The sequence below is a fragment of the Bidens hawaiensis genome, unplaced genomic scaffold (genome assembly GCF_021521415.1).
Source record: "Bidens hawaiensis isolate Kalapana, Puna unplaced genomic scaffold, B.hawaiensis_p1.1 tig00013076_1, whole genome shotgun sequence".
Lineage (NCBI taxonomy): Eukaryota > Viridiplantae > Streptophyta > Magnoliopsida > Asterales > Asteraceae > Bidens > Bidens hawaiensis.
Window position 1 is genome coordinate 390,686 of NW_027492102.1, and position 21,963 is coordinate 412,648.

The 21,963-nt window shown below is 37.2% G+C and overlaps 1 non-coding gene and 2 pseudogenes across 3 annotated transcripts; all 3 read right to left on the bottom strand.

Moving 5' to 3' along the window:
* Positions 1–4,055: 4,055 nt before the first annotated feature.
* LOC143543171 (protein NRT1/ PTR FAMILY 1.2 pseudogene) lies at positions 4,056–6,822 on the bottom strand (annotated as a pseudogene). Its single transcript, XR_013137030.1, has 3 exons — positions 6,502–6,822; positions 5,466–6,022; positions 4,056–4,942 (listed from the first exon to the last, which is right to left on the bottom strand). The product of XR_013137030.1 is annotated as a protein NRT1/ PTR FAMILY 1.2 pseudogene (transcript).
* Positions 6,823–7,918: 1,096 nt separating this feature from the next.
* Positions 7,919–8,000, bottom strand: TRNAS-CGA (transfer RNA serine (anticodon CGA)). Its single transcript has one exon. It is a non-coding gene; the product is annotated as a tRNA-Ser (tRNA).
* Positions 8,001–8,524: 524 nt separating this feature from the next.
* Positions 8,525–14,773, bottom strand: LOC143543172 (uncharacterized; annotated as a pseudogene). Its single transcript, XR_013137031.1, has 4 exons — positions 14,683–14,773; positions 13,451–13,896; positions 10,033–10,148; positions 8,525–9,099 (listed from the first exon to the last, which is right to left on the bottom strand). The product of XR_013137031.1 is annotated as an uncharacterized LOC143543172 (transcript).
* Between the last annotated feature and the right edge of the window lie 7,190 nt (positions 14,774–21,963).

A 21,963-nucleotide genomic window follows, 5' to 3' on the forward strand; every position in this document is an offset into this window, starting at 1 on the left:
ACTTGAAACAACTTATTTCATTATATGCGTAAGCTTGTAACTTTGAATCCACCAAAAGTAATCACTTTGAAATGACTAATAGCAGATATGCATAAGTACTTTTGCTCGTCTAAATACTCAAAAAGTGTTTATTGGTTAATATTTTGGTTTTGAAAATTCTCACCGATTCCGTGTTTTTCATTTGCAAGAGTTGAGTTCCCTTGTTGTATTAGTGGGCTTTAAATGAGTCGAGCCAGCGTGGGTTCGAGCTCGAAATTAGACGAGGCATATCTCGGCTCAGCTTGAGCTCGAAGTTAAACGAGCCTAAGAGGGAGCCAAGCTTGGCTAAAGTCGGTTTCATATCATGTTTTTTAGCTAGCTTTATTCGAGCTTCTATTGAGCGAGCTACAAGCCGCGAGCTTTTTGAACAACCCTTTAGTGGTTCATGAACTAGGACTTAGGACTTATGCAAACATGAAAAATATACACATGCATTGATAGAAAAACCAAGGACCCTAACAGGCTTAGTTAATGGGCCGAGCGGCTAACCCTAATTAACATTTGTGCATTTATATGCTTCCAACATTCGCATCGGTGATATCTGAATCTTCAACATATCCTCTTGTGAGAAACTGAGAACTTAGATCTCTCCGTCCGGTCTTCGTTTAGTGATCTTCGTTACAATTAAGGTATTTATCGTTAATCAATCGACTAAGTTGATCAAGAATGGAAGGTTGATCAATGAAGTCCCTTGTATAACGGATTATGCGCGCAGTAATCGATTCGTTAGTTTTATACAATTTATGATCCTATTATTATGTTGTGTTGTTGGATACAATGGTTTTGATATATAAGTTTGTGTGATCGTATAACTCAATGATGTTTTGAAAATCACCCAAATGCATCTGATTTTGCTCATATCTAATGTTGATCTCTTTTTCCCCCAATTCCACCAGGGTTTTCAAGCTTCGAATCGTTAAGCCGGATCTTTGTAGTTTTTGTTGCATCAAATGGCACACGGCAACTTTACTCTGCGGTACGTGTGGATTTAAATTAGCATCGTTACCATGTTTTAGTTTGTCTTTGTTTACATCTAAACTTGTAGATTCTATACTAATTGCACATTTCTTGGTGTTCCTTGGAACCCTAGCTTGAGAGTTGTGACAACCTCATCTTGGGTAGTGGGTGTGGGGGTGGATAAATATCTAAAAAATTCCAAGTTGTATCTTAAATCATATATGTTTTCATGGATCCAAATATTTTAAGATTTTGTTAATGGGGCCAAACGGGTTAAAAAGGTTATTATTGGCCAATGCCAAAACAGGTCAAACGGGCTTAAAAGGTCATAATTCATATGTTCAAATGGTTCCTATGTTTTAAATTTTTTCTCTTTAAAAATATATATATACTATTATTTTAGTGATATAGTTTTCTAACTATATTTATTACAATAACTATTTACAAGTTCAAACTACCCGTTTTGATCTGAACTCATTTTGATTTGATTATTTTGCCACATGTACTGATAAGGGAGGATAAATAACAATGGACCTTTATATCAGATATAGGAAAGCTTGCAATTCTTCATATGATCCAAGAGAAACCTAAATCACAATTATATAATTTTACAAAGATTCTCATGTTTAATTGAAAATACAGTGGCTATCTTGCTGACATGCGGGAGGAGGATCCAAGACGCTGTTGGCCCTTCCAGTCAATGGTAGACTACCATGAGTTCAGACATATATTAGAGAGCACTCCTGCACGTAAGTGTTAAAAGTCAGTTTTTATATTGAGCATTATGCTTACATAAGAATTTTAAGATTAAGAACTCTTTAAAAATCAGTCGTTTTACATTTAATATTATTTGAGGGTAGTTTTGTCATTTGTTATGTGTAATTTTATGGTTACATATATGTGATTGGTTGTTATACATATGTGTAATTTGGTTATTACGCATGTAAACTTATGTAATCAGAAAATTACATGTAATAAATGACAAAACTCTCTCAAGTAATATTATATGTATGAATTAAATAAATGAAATGATTGGTTGTTGGGAGTTCTTGTTGATCTTAAATTTTCTGGAGTTCTAAAGAGATCCAAACCCTATATATGTGTGTGTGTGTGTTTGTTGATGCTAATTTTCAGCTTCTCTGTGTTTTTATGACAGCAACAAATGCTCAAATAAATCAAGAGGGAAGTGTGGGCGGATCTACAAGTCTTGCAGGTATATAAATACATTTCATGTCCCCACCGTGTAGCTCAGTTGGTTAAGGGGGCGTAGGACTTGGAACAATAAATGCATTTCGTATATGGAGTCATCTGTTAAAAATAGGACGGTTGAATAATGGGTCAAACATGTAATTTTAATACTATAAGTACTAAGTAGCTAATGTATCAAACATGTTGTGAACACTACATTACTAATATAAAACCGAGTTAGGACATTATAAGCATTCTGATGTACTTTAGGCGGCTTTTGACCTGCTTGACTGACCCATTTGATATGTTTCACTTTTTAATTTGTTTAGCATGTTACCCATTATATAATGTTTGTTGGTGCTGATTTTTAGTTTCCCTGTGGTTTCACTTGCAATTAAACCCGATTTTATTAATCCTATTAAGTCTGGTTGTTAAACCCATCTGCGTGCCCCTCACGTGAGGGGCAATTTTGTCCTTTTTCTCCTCAAATAAACCCTAGTCCTAATTCGCAATCCCCCTCACATGAGGGGCTGAGGTATATTTGGGGAAAAAGGACAAAACTACCCCTCATGTGAAGGGCACGCAGATGGGCTTAATGACCATACTTAACGAGATTACTTAATTCGGGTTTAATTGCAAGTGAAATGAAACCACAGGGACGAAAATCGCAAATTTGAAACTATTGGACTAAAACCACAGATTTGGACAAACCACAGAGACGAAAACACGAAAACCACAGTTCACTCTTTTTTTAATACTATTAATAGCTAATGAAATCAAATATGATTGTGAACGCTACATTATGAAAATAAAACGAGCTAATACATTTTAAGCATTGGAATGCACATTAGGCGGCTTTTGACCATTTTGATAAATTTTGGTCCCTTTGACCTGTTTCATTGGGAACTATTACTCTCTTTTTTAGATGTTTTATGTGTTTGACCTAATGTTGAATCTTTTGATGTTGATGAAGATTCAGATGATGATATCACCCTTGGAGAATGGTTAAAACGAAAGGGCCTTAAAGTCCAGGCCTCGAATATAGTATCGGCTAAGCCGCATCATGCAGATTCATCTAGCGGACTTAAGCCGCCTAGTTCGGTGTTTGTGATGACTGAGGTGATGGTTGGAGTTCCTGGGGCTGGAGTTCAGGCTCCCACAATGGCCCTGGCTGAGCCACGGTCCGCGAGTTTATTCAGCGGACTTGAGCTGCTTAGTTCGGTGGCCTTGAGGCCTGAGCCTGAGGAGGGAGTCGGTGGGGCCAGTGTTCAGGCTCCTGAAGAGCCAAGACCTGATGGTTCTTCTGTCGGCCTCCAGCCGCTTGGTTTAAGGTCCAGAATGCATGAGCCTGTTCAAGGATTTGGTGGGGCCAGAGTTCAGGCTCCCGAAACGGCCCCAGCTAGGCCACGTGAACGTGAGGTGATGGTGTGTAGGGTGAGCAGGAACCCTGCTGAATTTAGCACAGAAATTTCTAATTTGTTTTTGAGAAGCTTGTAAAGTTTTATGAATTACAACATAAAAACTTTGTGACTCAAATTTCATGGATTTTAATAGTTCTGAAAACTTAGGTATTGTGGCTTGAAATATACATTGAATATTGCTTTTGTGAGTGGTGGTTGGGAATATGTGATGCAAATCTGGTTGCTTTTTTATATTTTCTTATTTATTTCTGTTCTGGAATTTTTTTTCTTCTAAAATGATGGTATTTTTACAGTCAAACTTTGACTTTTTGGTTTAAATTATTGGTTTATACTTGATAAATTGCAGTTTTATATATACAATCAAAGTTTAAGATTTAACAAATAAATGCCATCAATAACAAAATACAGTCAATGTTGAAGATTTAACAGTCAACAGCTCAAATTTGCATTTTAGCTTCTTGAGGCTTCGTTTTCGCCCGAATTGGTAACTTCCTCACTCGTTACAACCGTTTGATCTACACACGGACCGTAAGTTCCTACTACATACAACATGATACAAGAAGTTTATGAAACTCATTATAGCAAGAAGCCAATAATAGTTATCATAACGACCCTTATTAATATTAGTAGAAATCCAACCCTCTTCCTCCTCTCCTTTTGTTAAACTATCCACAGTGCTTAGTAAAACACTAGCCAACAGGCTCGCGATAGCCAACCCGAGCAAGTAAAGAGCCGATGCAATACTCGACATACTTTTAGGAAACTCAGAATAATAAAACTCAGTTTGACCGATTATGTTCAATGCGTCTGCCAACCCGTTTAGCACATTTTGTGGAATGAGCCACAATGCCGACATGTTTATAACCGCTCGAGAATCGTTTAAAAATCCGCTTTCAATCGCTTTGTTTTTCCTTACGTGTTCCACAAGTCCTGCAGTCACCATCGAGACTATTGAAAAACAAAGGCCCGCCCCAATTCTTAACTTTGCACTTATATATACAGGTTCTCCCTTCATTTTTGATAATAACGGGAGGATAACGCGGTCGTATAGAATAACCCAAACCATAATTGTTATGATTAGGAAGAAGCCGAATGAGGCAGCCGGGATTTCAAACTTTGACGTGATGTGCCGGTCCATGGTTTGAGCTTGGAGAACAGGAGATGTGCTTTGGTTCATGGCCACGGACAACATGATATTTGAAGACCATAATGGGATTACTTTGATAAGTGTTTTCAGCTCTTCGACTTGATCTACCGTGCATATGTTCCATGGACCGTTAGCGGCTTCTTTGTTCATATCTTCGGGTTTTGGAGGGATGCATGCTTTATTCAAAAACCTAAGGGAAAAAAGGATGTGATGGTTACTAAAGAGGTAGCAAAATGGGTGTCAAACTGTCATGTTTTGTATGTGTTGGGCTGGGTTGACCTGGCCCACTATATATACAAAGGCTGTAGACTTGTGTTGAATAATCTAAGACGGGTCAGGGTCAAAAGGGATCCTTTTCGTTCGGGTCAGGTTGATTCCGAACAAAAGTTTTTAACTTTTTTTGTAATTACGTGTCAAATATGATTAAAATTCAGAAAGTAATCGATTTTAGCGCAATCTGTTTAAAATGATCAAGGATGTGCTATGCATCAAAATATACTCATGAACAGTTTTGACTCGTTTAAAGGTTTCTTATTAGGCAAAAAGAAAATGATTATTATTACTCAGTTCGTTAATATGATTAAAATAACAAAATAACTAAAACGATCTAAGAAGTTGCATGCATTAAAAATAAATTTTGACCATTTAACATAAAATGCATCCCAAAATGACCCGGCCCGTTAGTAAACGGGTCAAAATGATTAACATAGTACCTCAAGGTATTTGTAGGTGTAGTAACCTTTGCATGATCTCCATTATACCACAGCCCATCACCTGAATCCGGTACAGTAAGCTTTCTATGATTCCAGGCCACAAATATCACTTGACAAAAGCTGGTAAACACGCTTTTTTCGACCTTTACTTTGTAATAGAGCGGATAAGCTGCCACAAAAAAGATAGTAGCCAAGAACATGAGAACAACGGGGACCCCAAACCCAACTCTCCATCCATGATGATCTTGAATATAAACAATGCCCGTAAATGCAACCATGACTGCCATAATGGCGGTCGCATAATACCACCCAAAGAAGCTCCCCAACGCCCTCTCCCTCTCGCTCTTTGGATTGGCCTTGCGGTGTACTTGGTCCGCCCCGAATGCTAAAGAACACGGGTGGACCCCGGCTCCTCCAATGGAGATCAAAGCAAAAGCCGAAAAAAGGAGTGTGTATTGAATGGGAGTCGGTGAATCACACGAATGAGGCACCCGAGCATTGCAAGGAGGAGGTCTTGCACCTCGGATCATCGTTTTTAACCATAGAAGGACCATTCCCTACAAACAATAGAAACCACTCGTGAGCTAGTTGAGATGGGCTTGTTAAAAGATCGAATGAAGCTTAAATGAGCTTGTGCCTAAGCCTAAAAATAAGTTTGTTCGATATCGATAAACAATCCAAGCTTCGTATATTGAGCTTGGCTAGGCACACGAATTTAAGCGAATCAATTATTTATATGATTTTAATAACTTTCATTTAATATAATAGCAACAAAACAAACGTGCCCAGTAGAATCCTACCAACCACTTGTAGTGTTTGGAAAGGATGGGACAAGACACTAATAATACTAACATATATTACATAATCAAAATCACTAAATAGCATATATTATCTTATATAGGTATAAAAAAATATTGTAATTATTTATAACAATAACTACATATTGTCTCAAGAGCCGTGTAAGTTTTTGAATATAGAGCTCAAAACGAGTCGAACTAAATGATAGAATTGTTTATGAAAAAAAAAAGAATGATACAATAAGACTGAAGACTGAACCGAGAAAAATGGTGAGGAAGCGGCCGAGAAGGGAATCAGAGAGAAAAGCGCCAATGACCGGTAGGAAATTCGTGGCAGCCGACCATTTTAACTGGACATTTGCACCCTCGACGAAACCCATGTGGTATTCGTTCATCAGGTATTTGATCATGTTAGGATGTATCCCATAGCTTGCCACTTTCTCAAATGATTCATTAGCTGTTTCCGTAAATAGTAACAAACGAGCACGTTTAATACAAAAATTGATATCAGGCACATTATCGTAAGAATCACATAGTGTATTTGTACGTGACAATCGCATTGGGAATTAGATTAAAAGAGTTGAATAAATGGTTACATAATCGTCATATATCACTATTAAAAAAGGAGCAGGCAGATGTTTTCTTTTAAAAATTGGTTCTGTAATGAACATGAGTGTGCGTGCATGTTGTAAGTAACATGTACCTAGGATGAATGGCATGGTTCTTATTCCACCCTTTTGCATTCCTGAAGACTCTTCTTCTTGCTTCATTTCACCTTCTTCTTCTGTCAAAGACCCTTCCATTTCTCGCACTCTAATTATCAACAACTCTCGTATATGATATGTGTAATTTTCTTTCTTCTATAAAAACCAACTTCTTTAAAGTATCCAAATCCACTCGATGAGTAACGGGCATTGTGCCCATTGATCAGGTATAAAAAAGCATCATCAATCATAAAGTGATGCTTTTACATTAATCATATGGACAATTGGGTCGGTATTTATAGATAGACAAACTTATGATGTTGCATTTTCATTTGAATTGTACACGACAGATAAACTTCATCTTTCGTGTCATATATAATTGACATGGACAGCAAACGGTATAAATATGTTTATAATGTGACAAAAGTAAAAAAACATGGTGTTAGCTTGGATTTGCTAAAAACAGAATCATACTTTTGTAGCATTTTTCTTTTTCCAATATGACCACGTGATAGTGTTTTCAAATTTAGAACCACCAAAAGTGATTGCATCAATACATCTGATAACATAGCATTTCTTATCGAACCAAGTCTTTAAACAATTTATAAATTTGTTCGGAGCAAGCATGCTTGCGTGTCATTTACAAATTTATACAAGGGGCTGGACAAGTTATTTAGACTCGCGAGCATAATATATAAATTTTGATTTATGAAGCCTGGACTCGAGCCAATTAATCAAATAAGCTTAAGTTAGTTTTATCTCGAGTGGCGTCTCTTTGGTGGTGGGGTGAAGTGGCAAATAGAGCTGCTGAAACGAAGTGAGGATGCCATAGTAAAAAGGACCAAGATTGTGACGAACCGAACCCAAATCAAGCTTAACTCGCATGAAATTATTATTTTACGTACGTTTTTAAAAATAAAGGATTACAAAAAAAAAAAAGAAGGAAAAAAATCGTCGACAGCAGGATTCGAACCTGCGCAGGCAAAGCCCAACAGATTTCGAGTCTGTCTCCTTAACCACTCGGACATATCGACTTTTGTTGTATTACCGAAACTAACATGTTAATACATAGTTGGCAGGATGTAGGTTTTCATTTTCAAAACATTAATCGAGCATAAAACATGTCAAATACTCGTGAACAATTCGAGATAGCCTTGTTAAATGCTCGAAACGAGACGAGCTTAAAAAAAGTCTGCAACTTCACCTCCCGAACTTAACTAGGGTCTCAAACCAAAACAAGCCTTAACTTAAATAATTATAATCATAAATAGATTCTATAATGTGAATATGATCATTTTATATATATAACTAATGAACGAGCTTGAGCCTAAACAAGCTTTAAGCGGGATTTGCTTACACATTTATATACGTTTAAGATTATTCAAATTTCATTCAACCCATTTGGCTCATTTCGTTATTGCCCAATCTTTTAGGTTTTCCAACCTTACAAATTAAAATATAAAGATAATCCAAATCGCCATGTTTAGTTTATAATTAAATGTGTCTAATTTTGGCAACTCTAAACACGAAATCATATCGGCTACCAAGAAAGATCCCCAAAACGAATTTAAACTCATCCTAATAATATCTGATATAGAAAACTAACAAAAAAATCCATAGAACAAACAAGCGTATAACATCAACGCAGCACGTGTATATCATCAAGAAAATGGCCTAAAAACAACTTAAAAGTCCACAAATCCACATAACTATGACTTTTTCTCAGATATCTGAACATATACCATTTGAGTATACCCATTAAACACAGATGGCTCAAGCCTAGATAGCCCAAGCCTTTGAAACAACCGAAACCTTCCATCTTTTCCACAATCGGGCTAGGTGCACGGGCCGGGTCGTACCTCGTTTGATGAGTCAGTGACGGGCCTGCGACAGGTGGCAGTTCCCAGTAAACATCAAGTATTGATTCTACGAACCTACTGTTTTGGAAATGTTGTGTGTATGATATTGGTTTATTTGTGTGATTAAAATCATCGCGCATGTAACCTCTAACTCCCCACCATGATTCCCCAGGCCCGCATAGTTCTGGAGTGTCTACCGCTTTTTCCCAGAACCTTTTTCTTACTGATCTTACCCTTGCTTCATCGCTGTCTTCAAAGCAGCTGTGCCCGCCTCCTGGAGAAAATGATCATGTTAATAGGGGCAATCTAGGGATTTCATAAGTCTTCTAAAGCTTTTCTTCTCTGTTTTTTTTAAATCTAATTAATTAGAAAATATATAAATCTGCCTATGAAAACTCTAACATCAAAAATACACATTTAAAATACACTCAAAACTTGCATAATATCTTATTTACCAAACCACAAAATAGATATCAAATATACCATTATACCCAAAATCTAAATACTTGAAATTTCAGTAAATACAACTTCTGATATGACCATTATACCCTTCTCTTTCAGTTTTTCTCTTTGGACTGCAAACTCTCATATCCTAATGTAAGTTTTAAGGGAAGGATATAAATGTCATAAATTTGAAAATGAGTATGACTTTTGTTGGGTAAATATGATATTATAGCTTATACCAAGTTTTAGGAAATATATGAAATTACCCCATGTAATAATCTGACCCTTTGGAAGTAACTATACAGAAGATTTTGTAAGTTTATATTTTCACAGATACTTACAGGAACGTTATATGATAAGAATAACAATATTATTTATATAGTAATCTAAGTTGTTGAAATTAAATATGTTGGAGATGCCAATCTGTCATTAACAAATATTACTGTTGACCCATTGCATACATTACCATTGCAATTAATAAAATATTTATGACTTGAAATTAAAACTTTTGGTAACTAAAAAATTGAACATTAAACCTGCATCTAATATTGGTCATTATGAAATCAGAAACTCCAAACAAAATTTATAAAACTGGTCCATTTTCATCCAAGCCCGTTTAACCAACCCGCCCATTTTGTCATCTCCATAAAACAAAGAATCGACGATTGAGCAAAATCATAAGTATCTTAAAAAATGGATTTGCAATGCAAAAGGAGAAATCCAGAATGTAAAAACCGAGAGAAAGTAGAGTTAGTTAACTAACCTTGAATGTAAAACTGATCACATATCTGTCTCAAGGAATAATGATCTCCAGTTCCTGTATCATAGTTATCTTCAAAAACAAGGTTTGAGAAACCAGCTTTCAATGCCTGCTTTAATCTGTAAGGAAAACATGAATCAAAAGAAACAAACATACATTAGCACAAAACTATGATATTACAGAATATCAGTAAAAATATAACTTTTTGAACAAAATAAATTAGAAGGTGCAATGCATTAAATGTTCACTTTGACAAATTTCGACCTGTTTGACCCATTCATAGGTAAATGGACCAAAATTTCCCATTTGTCCGTTAGAGATATAAAACAACCTGAATCAATCTTTTCATAAGTACACAGGCCGAAATTTTCCCACATCTAACATAAACCAAAACAAAAACTAAGAGGTTTTAAAATTACCAAATTAACCCATTTCAAAAACGTCGGTCAATCATCGAGTATAATTGTTAAACAAATGACAACCAACCTCAGTGCATCGTTATTCTGTTATTAAGCCAACTTATTATCTATAAAAGAAGTTTCAGAAATTTGGACAAAAGTTGTTTCAAGGCAACCTAATTCAACCCATCTATATATTTGCTAGTTGAGGATGTCATAATTGTTGGGTTCGTAGGCCTTGTTGGCCCGGTTTATTATATGAAGTCAAAAGAGGAGACGGGTGTGGGCGGTCGGGCCCAAGCCCGGCCCGGTTTAGATTTCTTGCATAATAATTTACTAACCCTAGTTCAGTCTCTATATAAACAACATTATGTACTTGTAATATTTGGTTACTCAATAAAGATATACCTAGTTGCCACCCGTGGACGTAGGTCAGTTTAGACCGAACCACGTTAAATCCTCGTGTTCGTTTATTGCTTTCGTGTCGTGTTCGGTTCGTGCGTGCGTTTAATCCTAACAAGTGGTATCAGAGCTTAGGTTCAGATCACGCGAAGAACACGTTGAACCAGCCGAGTCGCCGCCAAACCATCCAGCCGCCGCCACCCTACTGCGCTAGGGTTCCGCCGCTGCTCCGTGCTACAGTACCGCGCCGCCGCTACAGTACCGCGCCGCCGCTACAGTACCGCGCCGCCGCTACAGTACCGCCGCCGCTGATTAGGGTTCCGCAGCTGCTGGTTCGTTTTTTCTGATCAGTTTCGGTTTAGCAAAGTACGAGCTAAGAACAGTTGAATCGATTCCTATTTTCATTGAAGAACAGTTTTAAGTCAGAAGAAGCGTTAAAGAAACGGAGAACCAGTGCCAACCGCGTTTGTCAGGTTTTATCGTTTCGGTTAAAGTTTCTGTTTTCTGATTTACAGTTCGTTATTCCGCTGCACGTTTAAAATAGGTTGATTGTTTAACAGAGTTCAGTTGAACAGCCGTTAAGTTCAGGCTCGTGCCATTGTTGTGTCTGTCTCTGTTTTTATCCAGTTTTTCGTTTTAGTCATTGTTATGGCAGAAGACGGAAAGTTTTCGATACAGAAGTTTGACGGACAGAAGTTCGGTTGGTGGAAGATGCAGATTGAGGCACTACTTTGTCAGAAAGACTTGGATGTAGTGTTTGAGGATGAAAAACCAGAAAAGTTGTCAGAAGCAGATTGGAAGAAGTTAGACAAGAAAGCTAGGGCTTGTATTACATTGTCGTTGTCGGAAGATGTGGCGTTTAACGTCATGAAAGAAACCACAGCCCGTGGTATGATGGACGCACTATCCAACATGTATGAGAAGCCTTCGGTAGCGAATAAGGTCTATCTTATCAGAGAGCTAGTGACAACTCGAATGAAAGAGGGTGGGTCAGTTACAACTCATATCAATAATCTTAATTCGATCTTGTCCCGCTTAGTGTCAGTTGACATTAAGTTTGATGATGAAGTTCAAGGCCTCTTGTTATTATCCTCTTTGCCCGACAGTTGGTCGCAAACAGTGACTGCAGTTTGTAGTTCGTCTACAAATATTACTTTCGATGGGATTCGAGATCTGATTCTGGGAGAAGATTCAAGACGCAGAAGTTCAGGTGAATCATCAGGCAATATGCTAGTCACAGAAGGTAGAGGTAGGGGAAAACAGCGAGGCAGTGGGAGCAGGAAGAGGAGTCAGTCTAAGACTCGTAAGGATATTGAATGTTGGGGTTGTAAAGAGAAAGGACACTTCAGGAATCAGTGTCCGAATGGTAAGAAAGAGGTGAACGTTACAGAAGACGACACAGATGACGGGGTCAGTAGTGATGAGGCTTTGGTTTGTAGTGTTGAGAGTAGCGTTGATGCTTGGGTGATGGATTCTGGTGCATCGTTTCATGCCACTCACTGTAGTGAAACGATGAAGAATCTTAAATTTGGGGATTTTGGAAAGGTTCGACTAGCGAATGATGATATTTTAGAGGTTACGGGTATGGGAGACGTTGGTTTGATAACTTCAGCCGGTACTTCTTGGACTTTGAAAGACGTGAGGGTTATTCCAAGTTTGAAGAAACGTTTGATTTCAGTTGGGCAGTTGGATGACCAAGGGCACGATGTTAAGTTCGGGAATGGGCAGTGGAAAGTAGTCAAAGGGAATCTTGTGGTTGCTCGTGGCAAGAAAATGGGTTCGTTGTATATGGTCGATATGTCACCGAAAGGAGTGGATCCAGTTTTGGTGAAAGACAAAATCCGGTTCACAGAATCTCGTGGGCAGAAGAAGGTTCGTTTTGCAAGTAACAAACCCAGAGCCAAAGTGAAGATTCAGGATGAACGAGCTAGGAAGGTTAAATCAGTTGGGGGACATCGTGACAGTGGGAGCACAGATCGTGTTTCAGTTACAGTTCCAGGTCGACAGTGGATTAAGAAAACCAGTATTCCAGCTGAAAAAGTCTCTCCAATGAATTACTTGCTGAATATGGAGAGTGTTTGTTCTCAGGTTATCTCAGGATCCGGTAGTTCGTTACAGTGGGAGCCGGTAGGGACAGAGAACGGGTCAGGGGCAGTTTCAGCCGTGACTGACGTGTTGGAGCTCCGGGGAGCTTCAACGGGCCTTCAGGTTAATTGATGAGAAGGCGGTGGCAACTAGAAGAAGTTTAATGTTCAGATTACAGAAGTACAATCAGGAGTGCAGACGAGAGTACTCAAGGCCTCCGAGTGGGAGATTGTTGGGTTCGTAGGCCTTGTTGGCCCGGTTTATTATATGAAGTCAAAAGAGGAGACGGGTGTGGGCGGTCGGGCCCAAGCCCGGCCCGGTTTAGATTTCTTGCATAATAATTTACTAACCCTAGTTCAGTCTCTATATAAACAACATTATGTACTTGTAATATTTGGTCACTCAATAAAGATATACCTAGTTGCCACCCGTGGACGTAGGTCAGTTTAGACCGAACCACGTTAAATCCTCGTGTTCGTTTATTGCTTTCGTGTCGTGTTCGGTTCGTGCGTGCGTTTAATCCTAACAATAATTACCTTTTCAATTCGCTTTGATGATCATCAAAAAATATAAGAACTCGACTCAAATCAGTAACACCGTGTTTCTTCATCACAGTCCCCCAATCAATACTCCCAAAATCAATAAAATCTTTTTCCAGCAAAATATGTGCAGTTCCCATCAACATATGCTGCCCCCTTTTTAAGATACTTTTCAGGATGACGTGGCGTGATTGAGATAATCTGGGTGTTTGGCATTGCTTGTCTCAATACCCACGTGGAATGCCCCTTGAAAGCCCCACTTTCAATCATTAAGTCTGGTTTCAGCCATCGAGTGATAAACCAGAGCCCAAAACTGTGATCAAAACCCATCCCATACATGTTATTCTTAATGGGTCGGGTTTCATATATTGGTACAAATTCTTCAAGACCTTAGAGCAAATCTTTAGATGTCCACTCGACGGTTTTTCCGTGTTTCGATCTGCCTTTTAAAAAGGATGTAAAATTAAAAGCATGCAGATTATGAGAACTTATTCAGTTTTGCAGTCAAATCTAGTCTTCAAAACAATGCCGTAAAATAATCAACTAAAGTATATACTCGTATAACTACTGCTTGTGACCACCGTTTAGTGTTTACTACATAATAATCAAGAATAGAGCTCAAAAAGAAACAAGCGGTACCAAAACCTAAAGATACACAAGGTGACAAAAAATACAAGTAAAATCAATAGATTTTAAGATGATCAACATATGATTATCTACATTGTTCCTTTATGGTGCTGATATGCAGCAGAGTACACATGAGAAACTTGAAATGCTACAATGAAAACCGAAGAGGCATATTACTTATCAAAGTTTGAGCTTCCAGGATTACTGCATCTTAGAACTGGCTCCCATAAACAACTAGTGATATCACCTTTTAACTAAAATTCAAGTTCAATTGATAATGAAGATTGTGCATAACACACCATTAGAAGTCTAAATTCAATCCTAAACCTTACTTTCCATACTCCTAATAAGCTCATGAATCAACCTTCCATAGTTCCACATCCTTCCAACCAACTTGAATCAGTTCAGTTAAAACCGACTATACATTTCTATCATTTAGCTTTTAAACTTAATAACTTCACACTTTCAACTTAACTTAAACTTAAGTCTAGAGATAAAATGATATCTAATCACACACACATTACATTCACATTTTACGGCCTGCAATACAACCTAATTATACGCATATTAGTACTTGTAATCTTAATAAATCAACCAATAACTAGAGTGAAATTCTTCTTCTTCTTCTTCTTCTTCTTCTTCTTCTTCTTCGGTGTGAGCTCCTCTGCGCATTGACAGCACTCTGTCCAGCATCTTATCTTTCTCTCACTGCTGCTGCACTACACTACACTACACTACACTACACTTTCTTTCTTATGAAATCATAAACACGGTCGGGTATTCGTTTCTTATCTTACTGTATGTATGACGCCCTGCTTGCGGTGCGCACATATAATGTATATATGTGTGAACCCTTGGGTGGGCAAAAGTAAAATTGCACTAATTTTGACGTTATTTTACTAATCACGTGAAAATAACGTTAAAAGTGGCGGAAGGTTAATCAGGCATCATGTGGTGGCGTTGATAGCCGAAAGACAAGGGCACATGCACCAATCAGCCGGTGTCCCGATGATTGAGTGTTATGTGTCTTATGTCCAAGGCTTGATTCAAAACTACTATCGAGCCGGGGGTCTCACCGGAAGCAGCCTCTCTATCCCTATGGGATAGAGGTAAGACTGTCTACATCTTACCCTCCTCAGACCCTACCATAGCATTGCTATTGGTGGGATATACTGAGTACGATGATATCTTACTGTATGTATGCTATAGGTAGTATTAATTGTAGCAATTAAAAGAGAGATTGTAGACAATAAAGGTGTGATATGGTCACACGGTCAAAAGGATATCGATATACTATACTATGTTTTATATCAATTGAAAACTGTACATGTTATGAAAATACGGTTAATGTTGTTTAGATGGAATTTGTTTGATTTGGTTTATCACGGTACCGCCACTCAAATGACTTATGATTTCAAACAAATACTATATTGGATACAACTGTTTTTTTCAACAAAAAAAATATTAAACACGCATGTATTTTCATTTAAGTCAAATTCAGTGATATATAAGTGTGTCAAAGCCGTATATTATCTATATTTAGAGGGTGAAAATGAAACTTAAAAAAAATATTTCCGTAAGGGGTGTGCATGGTGTAGTTCGGTGCGATTATGGGCTAAAACTGAACAAAAAAACCAAAGTTTTGGCTTTTAGTTTTTTCAAAACTGTTTGTATTCAATTTTTTAGGTTTTGGGTTTTCAGTTTTTGAGTTCAATTCGATTTTGCTAATCGGGCTAGTATTTTTTCCGGTCAAACTGTCAAAGAAACTTGACCCACGTATTTTGAAATTGGGCTTAATATTTTTTAAAAAATAAATTATTAATACAATATTGTACATTTGATCTACATTACTAAGAACTAATACAAGATACTTACATGTAAGATGATCTAATCTCATCCAAATCAACAAAATAGAACCAATTAACGCAAAAAATAAAACTAATATCCATGTTTATAAAATATAAATGATTCATAATCGGTTTTTCACAAAACACAAAATCAAACCAAAGCCAATATTGGTATTTTTAGTTTTTTCGCCTTCAAGTCTTTTTTTTTGTTTCGTGCGCACCCCTAATTTTCCTGAATTCCCACTTACATTTGAAATTAATAGTGTAACACCCCAACTCGGATGGGCTAATGCGGCACTATAACTGTGGTTCAAAAACAAAAGAAATTCCAAACAATAACTATATATAGTAATCTTATGTCACACCCTGACTTAGAACTTTGAAGTGTGACCAATAGTTAGTACATGTTTTGTAAATATAATAGAGTTGCGGGCTGTTTACCGGAAGACTTTGTTTAAAACAAAATACTTATTTATTTCTAAAACTTCTCGGATATTAAATACCCTAGTGTTTGATTTACTATTCCTGTTTAATTTGTTTACATTATTTTAATAATTGAAAACTGAGTCATCTTCATATAGCGAGCATTTGACTCTATGAGTTACCCTAAACTTGATTCCTTGAAATGTGGGGAAAATACGTTAGCGATTTGCTGGTGAATCGTTAACTTTAAAAACATTTAACAAATCTTTATTTGACATGATATGTTTCTTGAACAAACTCAGCAGGAACATCCCTTTTTTCCTGGGATTTGTATCACTTGACATACACACAATTCAAAGGTTCTCTGAGTCACGTAGCCCTTTGGAGAACAGGTTATAACTGCTTGTTCAGTTATGTTTGGATCCATACATATGCGTACTCGGCCTGAGTTGCTTTATTTTCTATTTAGTATGCTAGAGATCATGTAATCTCATATAAACATTTGACTGAATTTTTAAGATAAACAACCAATTTATCTGTTTGACTGACTGTAAAAGGTTTGTATTCACATGTGATTGTCTGTTCTGAATGATGTGGTGATCTCGTTTGAAAACCTTTGTGAATGAATAATGTTTAACCTATAATAAAATAGGTTTACATAAATACTCGATCGTCTCTTGATCCGGCTACAGACCTTTAGTCTGGTTTTGATGACTTTAAACCTTGATAGATCATTTGTTTGAATAAAATATTTAAACATGTAGTCTTTTGGTTTATTTACAAATCATGTGCTATGTTTCTTCTTCATGAAGGAACATTCATGTTAGATTTCTTCTTCAAGAAGAAACATCAATTTGACTATAATCCTTGTTTGGAAACTCTTACGTTTCTTAATCATGAAGAAACATTATTTTGACTATACCCCTTGCATGTAAAAACTTATGTTTCTTAATTAGGAACAAACAATATATTGACTATAACCTTTGTATATGTGATGTATAAGAATTTTATACACCACTAAAATATCGCCAATTAAGCGTAATATCGGAAAATATATTAGAATAAATAACCACTAATGCTTATAATTTCTATTGGTAGGTAAATATAGCCCTAAGGAATAAAAAAGAGTTGGTAATAGGGCTGTAAACGAACCGATCAGACACGAACAAGGCCTTGTTCATGTTCGTTTGTTAAGAAAATATTGTGTTCACGAAAGGTTCACGAAAACTTACCGAACCAGATTTTATGTTCGTGTTCGTTCATTAAGAATATTAATGTGTTAATGAATGGTTCATGAACACAAATAAAATCGGTAGATGCTAGAGAATAAGACCGATGTTCATCAATGTGAATATTGAAGCCCATAAATGAATCGAATGAACGAGAACAAGGGCATATTCGTGTTCATTCATTTAACTTTATAATTAATTGAACAAATATTTATGTTCATGTGCGTTTATTTAAAAATGGACATTTGTGTTCGTTTATGTTCGTGTGTTTAAAATCTAAACAAACATAACTAAACAAAGATAAAAGAACATAAATAAACAGATAATGAACCAATGTGAATGAACACAAACAAACATAAATAGACTTAAATATGAAATCAGATAAATGAACACAAATTAACAAATATAAAACCTTTAAGAAAATGATATATCTAGATAATATTTAGTTATTTTCTATTAATACATAAACGAACGTTCATGAACATAAATGAACGAACAGAACATGTGTTCATGTTCGTTCATTTAATTAAACGAACACAAATTTTGTGTTCATGTTCGTTTACTTATTAAATAAACGAACATAAACGAACTTCCCGCCGAACGGTTCACGAACAGTTCATCGAACGTTCGGTTCGTTTACAGGCCTAGCTGGTATATGAAGAAAAATGGATATAGAAGGTGTAAAAAGACTCAACGCACCCCATGATGATCAAGACATGGTCATGTTAACTTTAACACACCCATGTTATCAAGAACAAGAGGAAAAGACAAAATACAAGGTTCTGAATCAAAACACGGTCGTGCCTTCCCAAAACATGACCATGCGTTAAGTACAAGAAAAAATGACAAAATTGGATGAGATTTGGACTGTTGTGGACCCAACACAGTCATACCTTGCTTAACACGGCCGTGTTAACCCATGTTGTACGAACTAATGATGAAACATTTAATGCAGCAAGACAAAAAAAAAGTTAACCACGATCGTGTTATACTCAACACGGTCGAGTTAAGGGCACACAGACAACCTATAAATTGAATGCTCATTTTCTTTACTCAATACACCTTCCAACCTCATTTACTCCACTTCAACCACCTCTTTTCACCACTATTAATAAATGAATTAATCTCATCCATCCAACCCTTGAACATTAAGTCACACCCCAAAACACGGCCTAGGAGTGTGACGGCTATGTTGGTACCACAAGTGTAATAAATCATAGTTATGTTCAGTTAGCGGAAGACTTGTAAAACTTGTGGATTTAAGTTGTAAATATTTACATAAACAAAAGTTGGGGATTTAAAAGATTCCCGAGCATTACTTGTTTAAATTACAACAACCACTACCATTTATATATTAAAGTTTTATACAAAAGATCCGAGCCATCGGATTTATATATAGCACTTCGACACTCCAAGTGCTAATCTTGTTCACCTGCAAAATGTAAAGAAAATACGTCAGCAACGAATGCTGGTGAACACGCTGACGCTAAAATATTTTCTTTTACTTTATTACTCCTCGATACTACGCCTGCCTCGGCCAAACGTGGCTACAGAATAACAAAGTTAAATAAGACATTTATAAATTCAAGTCTCTACTCTAGGTCACCTCAGCAAACACCGCAACGTTTGACTTAGTTAAGTACCCGTAAATATACACAAAGATCGTACTTCCCGCGGGAAAGCGTCCTACGATCAGGGTGGTGCGATGTGCCAGTCGCGTAGTACCACCTATGAAAGGATCCAGACATACGTATACCATAGCCTGAGGTCTAGATTTATACTTTCATTTATAATGGTTTTAGGAACACGTAGTTCCTTGTAAACAATTTTCATATAACATGTTTGACTCGTTTGAAAACAGTTTTTAAAAGTTTGGGGGGCGTATTCACCTTATATCTTTGGGATCGGCTTCACTCACCGTCCGAGGGTCTTTCCCTTTTTATCTCGCACCTATAGTACGAGTATAAACATTTGTTAGTCGGATATACAATCCGGCTTAAGACCTTTAGTTTTATTTTATATCTTTACCTCGATGAACCTTTAGTTCGTGTATTTCTTTTACTTGAAAACCATTAGTTTAAAAATAAATTATAAACCTTTAGTTTATATAAAAACCCGACATTTCTTCTTCTCAAAGAAACGTATTCTTTTTCTTTTATTATTTAAGAATACTCATTATTACTTAAATAATAATTTCATAATAAAGAATATAATCATATATACTTACACACATATATATTTGTCAATTCATATTCTTATTTCTTTTCTTTATTATGATTGTATTTCTTTTCTTTTATCGATGTATCGAGTATAACCTCGACTTAAGGCTTAAGCCTTTAATATAATATTATATTAATATTCATTTGTCGTTACGCCTAACCTTGTTGGCGTTTAGAAACTCTAGGAACTCGAGCAGCACTTCGACGCCCCTTAACTTTATCGATCAACTTGGACACGCCAATGGCAACACCAATCTTCGAGAATTGTCAACACGCCTTTTGAAAACAAACACCTTCCTTGGTCGTATGTGGGTGGAGGGTGGCACGCACTTCGAGGAAACGTCGATACACAAACGAGGAAATCGGGCACGCTTATCGAGGTGGATTAAGGGAACGTTTTTCGAGGTTTAGTGAGATGTTAGAGAGAGATAAGAGAACTGAGTTTGGTGTGTGAAAAATGAGAACCCGGACCTTGCTATTTATAGACAAATTTTTGGATCCCATCGCGGTACGCGATGGGATCCTAGACACCCGAGTCTAACGATACCATCGTCACCCTTGACTAGGGAGTCAATGGTATCGTTACGTTTTTCGTCGGAGATTTGGTTTTCATTGATTGCTTGAGTTTGCGCGGATTTGATTTGTTCAAAGAGGTCGATTTGGAGTTCTAGGCCCAACGCTCGAACTATTTTGGGCTTTTCATGCTCTTTACGTCTTAAGGCATCAGCCACAACGTTGGCTTTGCCTTTTTGATAGACAATCTCACAATCATAGTCGTTGAGAGTCTCCATCCAGCGTCGTCGATGCATATTGAGCTCTTTTTGATCAAAGATATGCTTTAAGCTCTTATGATCGATGTACACGGTAAATCTTACTCCATAGAGATAATGCCTCCATATCTTAAGTGCAAAGATTATGGCGCCTAACTCTAGATCGTGAGTCGTGTAGTTCTTTTCGTGCACCTTAAGTTGACGAGAGGCGTAAGCGATTACTTTCTTGCGTTGCATTAGTACACATCCCAAGTCGGGGTGAGATGCATCACTAAATACAACAAAGTCTTCAGTACCTTCTGGCAAGGCCTATATAGATGCTTGAGTGAGCTTTTGTTTGAGTATATCGAACGCCTCTTGTTGCTTTGTTCCCCATTCATACTTGATGTTCTTGCGAGTTAAAGAGGTTAGGGGAACAGCGATTCGGGAAAAGTTTTCAATGAACCTACGGAATAGCTGGCCAAACCTAGGAAACTTCTGACCTCGGTTGGTGATTTTGGAGTCTCCCACTTAGAGATAGCTTCAATCTTAGCAGAATCGACTTGAATACCATTGACGTTGATGATGTGACCAAGAAATTGCACCTCATGCAACCAGAACTCGCATTTAAAGAACTTGGCTTACAACTTCCCGGTTCTAAGAATTTCAAGCAACGTTCGGAGATGGACTTCATGATGGGCCTTGGACTTAGAATAAATAAGTATGTCGTCGGTGAATACGATCACAAATTTATCTAAGTAAGGCTTACAAATTCGGTTCATCATGTCCATGAACGCGGCTGGTGCATTAGTAAGTCCAAACGGCATAACCGTGAACTCATAATGTCCATACCTTGTTCGGAACGCGGTCTTTGGAATATCCTCGGATTGGACTTTAAGTTGGTGACAGCCAGAATGAAGATCGATTTTTGAAAAGAAACTAGCACCTTGAAGTTGGTCGAAAAGATCATCAATACGAGGGAGTGGATATCGGTTCTTAATTGTGATTTTGTTCAACGTATGATAATCGATACACATACGCATGGAACCATCCTTCTTCTTGACAAACAGGATTGGCGCTCCCCAAGGTGACGAACTTGGTCGGATGAAACCTTTCTCCATGAGCTCTTCGAGTTGTTTCTTTAATTCTTTCATCTCAGTCGGAGCAAGGCGATATGGCGCTTTGGCGATCGGAGCGGTACCAGGAATAAGATCGATCCTAAACTCTACTTCACGGTCGGGAGGAATTCCGGGAAGTTCATCAGGAAAAACATCAGAAAATTCGGAGACTATAGGTACATCTTTTATCTCCTTTGGCTTTGACTCTTCAGTAACGTAGGCCATGAATTCTAAGCATCCTTGGTTTAAACATTTGTTAGCCCTAATCATGGAAATTATGCTAACTTGGCCAGCGTCT